General features: G+C 30.8%; 1 non-coding gene across 1 annotated transcript; it reads left to right on the top strand.

The window, feature by feature from the left end:
• Positions 1-3,334: 3,334 nt before the first annotated feature.
• Trnav-aac (transfer RNA valine (anticodon AAC)) lies at positions 3,335-3,407 on the top strand. Its single transcript has one exon. It is a non-coding gene; the product is annotated as a tRNA-Val (tRNA).
• The last annotated feature ends 586 nt before the right edge of the window (positions 3,408-3,993 follow it).

The raw sequence follows: 3,993 nt of genomic DNA on the forward strand, positions 1-3,993 counted from the left end.
AAAGATTCATTATATTCTACTGAATTCTAAATTCAATTTTATTTTATAATATACGGATAATACTTCTTTTAATAAATCTGCTTTCATTTGTTTTCCCATCGTTCCTTCTTTCATTTATCTAACTTATACTATTATACGATCCTACCTTTCAATCGGATACAAAAACCCGTGTTGGACAAAATACGTATGTATTCATTTGTTTTTTTAAACTAATAAATCGACACAGTCGTGGTGTCCGTGCCTGGTGTACAAATCTGTGCACTCACGATGGCGTTCGACTACATGTCAAATAATATATACAAATATTTAATTAAATTTTCTTTATTATGTATTCGTACGATTTTGAAGTCATGATTTGTTTACTGAAATATCCGTTTTTATCTAAATACGCAGACTGAAAACAAAATCAATGACATTGTCAGATCATCTATAATATTAAGCTTGTTAAAGTATTCCCAATTTTATAAATGTATCCTTAAGGACGATTAATTTTCGTTTTGGTATTTCATTTTTACAACAGCCATATTTTCTTAGCGTCTTTTTGTTTAAACTTCTCTTGTATTGGCTTGGATCCAAATTTTCGCGACAGAATTCGTTTCATGATTAATAAATAAATACTAGAATCGCCCAATGAGGTCAGTGACTTGTATATTGCCTTTAATAATAATTTTATTTATTTTATGACTGAATTTATTTTACTACTTTATGTTAATATGATTATCTTTGTCTGAGTTATTACTGTATATTTATATAGGAAATGGTTGTATTATTTTTATATTAAATTATTTTTTATATTCAACTTGAACAAATATTCGCTCCACAATAGAGATTAATTTCCGGTAGTTAAGACACGTTCTAGTCAATTTTACTTCAAAACAAACTCTAACGTATTAAATACATTATGAACAACATAAATTGATTTTATAAATGATAGCAATTTTTCAAATTTTATTTTACTTATTCTATTATAGAAATTTAACATATTGTTTTATATTTTAATCATTTGTTGAAAAATGTCATGTCAGTCAAATGTCAGGGAACTAAAAGCAAACCGTAAATTACTAAAGCAATTAGTTATTGAGGATTTTCGTCATGGAAATCGGCTAAGAGAATGTCCTCGTAGATAAAGTCGTCATTATCACTAACTATTACAGCCATCAGTAGAAATTAATAATTTTTAAGTAATTCATAAAAAGATATGTTCCAATTTTCTTTTGATAATATTTGTAAGATATTTCATCTTACAGACGTTATTTTTGTTAGACGTTAATTAATAATATATCATAAACTAAACCAAGCAATGCTCGATATTATCTCCTTTTTATATATCTAGCTGACCATTTCCGAAAATTAAAATTCACACAAAGTCACGCCTAACAATCTCACCCCGTTCAAATTGAAATTGCCAAATACGTTATATTATTTTATACCTATGTTCCTAATATCAGCTTTCTAGACTCAGTAAAGTTGACAACGCATTGATAGTCAGATGGGACAAACAATTCTGTAAGTATAGATAATCAGTAAACCGAACACGTGTTAACTTTTGGCAAGGAATAATACTGACGAAGCCAAATTGCTTGAATAAAAATAAAAGAAAAAATATTATACTTGCTTGAACCCACGAATTTGATAGCGTGGCGTCGCGTAGCGATAAGGGCTACAAAGCCCTGGGCGGGGATGGTAAAAAATAGCCCAGTGCGACTCGGACTCTCGTGATGAGGGTTCTGTATTTTCGATTCTTCTGTTAATGAATTAACAGAAAAATCTAAAATACCGAAGCCAGGATTTTCTATAAACTATCAACTATGGTTTTTTAGTGCGCTAGATATTTTATTTAAGCTGTGAAAATTTGTAATATAACAGTTGGTATGATAACATTTAAGTCAAAATTATTCATTCAAAGTATTGAACGAAAAGGATATTTAAAAAATGTAGCCTGAACGCTCGGCTGCTCGGATTTATTAAAAAATAATAATATTATTAATAATTAATAATAATTAATAAATATTAATTAATAAATAAGGAATAAAATAAATATATTTTTCATATTATAATAATATTATATAGCGATGTATAGTTACGTGTATAGTATACGCGCTGTACGCGTGTACTAGAGAGAGTCCTGCCGTTCGCATACCAGTGTATCTTACCCCAAAGCGCGCCAATAGATATTTCACGTCAAAAAACCCGAAACATTTTATTTTAATAATAAAATAGAATTCAATAATACTTCGTAAAATGGTAACGCTTCAAAAAATCTAATCATTTTTATAATATCACTTTATGAAAACGTGTTTCAGAACTGGAGCGATTATCGGTGGTAAGATTTTAGTCAACTCATAAACACAAGTAACGGATAAAGTATCTTACCGTACAATGAATAAAGGTGATAATCCAATGGAAAGAGACATATAATACGAAGCATTTGTTTACTGTACGTCGTTCTTAATAAAAATATGTCTGTTTACCGTTGATAAAAGTGTAATAATGCTTGTAAACGTGGAGTTCATTTGCATGCGAGAAAAAGCGGAAAATAATTCTATAATGGAAATCAGAACAAATTAGCCTTTATAGGCCGTAACTTTTTTTTAAATATGGCTCTCAGAAATTATTCGCCTAGGTTTCAACAAGGTACCAATCAGTGAGTGTTCAAGAACTATGATACTGATATTATAATGATTATAATGACTGCACGGTTGGTCTAGTGAATAGATATAAGGACGCCGATGTCGAGGGCATAGGTTCACACCCCTGGTCAGACCGATAGAAAAGTAATTGTTGTTTTTTTATCAAAAAAATTTCAAAAAGTGTGGTAACTCCCGCGCCTTGGAAAACACGTAAAGCCATTTGTCCTGCGCCTTAATTTTATCCGGTCTCGTCGGATTTTCCGTCGGATAATAAAAATGGGGGAATAGAGAGTGCATCTGTGTTTGCGCTCACATAAATTTCAGATAAAACAATTATATAAACCAAAAATGAAAGTGAAATTATTTAAAGAAAGTGTTTAAATATAAAATACTTGATTACAGTTAGTTTTCATTTCAACGTGTTATTATTGAAAAACCATTCCGGTCTGTTGGGAAATCGTCAAACAAGTCATTAGGTAGCGAATTACAATGCACTACAATGTGCTACGCTACGCTACAAACTTATCTGCTACGAAATACAATAGGGAAACGACATTTCTCGTTGCGTTTACTTTTAAATGAAACGTAGCATTCTTATTTATTTGTGTATTTCGCTGAAACTTTTTATACGAACTAAATGTGAAATTAATGTGCTGGTAAAAACATTTATAATGTAATTTAAATATTAGCCGAACTCCATCGTAGTTTCCGTGGTGTAGCGGTTATCACATCTGCCTAACACGCAGAAGGCCCCCGGTTCGATCCCGGGCGGAAACATTTCTTTTGACAATTAAAACTCCATATCAGTTTTCATATAGTAATGTTCTGTTTGTTCTGCATCGCAGTATTTAATTTGTTTTCAAACTTAAGCTACTAAGTCTCCAAGTATCCGTGATATAACAGTTATTATACATAGCCAATACGTAGTCGGTTCCCATTTCGCAGCAGCAGATCATTCATCAGCCTCTGTTAAGTCAGAAATGATTAAATTACGTTATAAATACTTTAAGTTATATATTTTGACTATGTTCGCTCAGTTGCCGTAATTCCACCGTAATATTTATATTTGAAAATTTATTGTTCGTAATTAGGTCAATATTTCGTGCAATACGTTTTGAAATTAATTTACTTCTAAGACGTTTATCCTAGGATATAAAACTGTTTGAGAAAAATTAAAATAAAATATTTACAAAGATATTATAAATGAAAGCGGCTTGCTTGAAGTACTCATAGAATTTATGGAGAGCGATTTATAATAAAAAAAAAAAATTATAATTTATTTTAGTGCTATCTCTCGCTAAAAATCGGTATAAAGTAGCTTAGCTGATGCGTTTTGTCCGGAACTGGGTTGCCCAGGCTGCCT

The sequence above is a fragment of the Vanessa tameamea genome, chromosome 16 (assembly GCF_037043105.1).
Source record: "Vanessa tameamea isolate UH-Manoa-2023 chromosome 16, ilVanTame1 primary haplotype, whole genome shotgun sequence".
NCBI classification, from domain to species: domain Eukaryota; kingdom Metazoa; phylum Arthropoda; class Insecta; order Lepidoptera; family Nymphalidae; genus Vanessa; species Vanessa tameamea.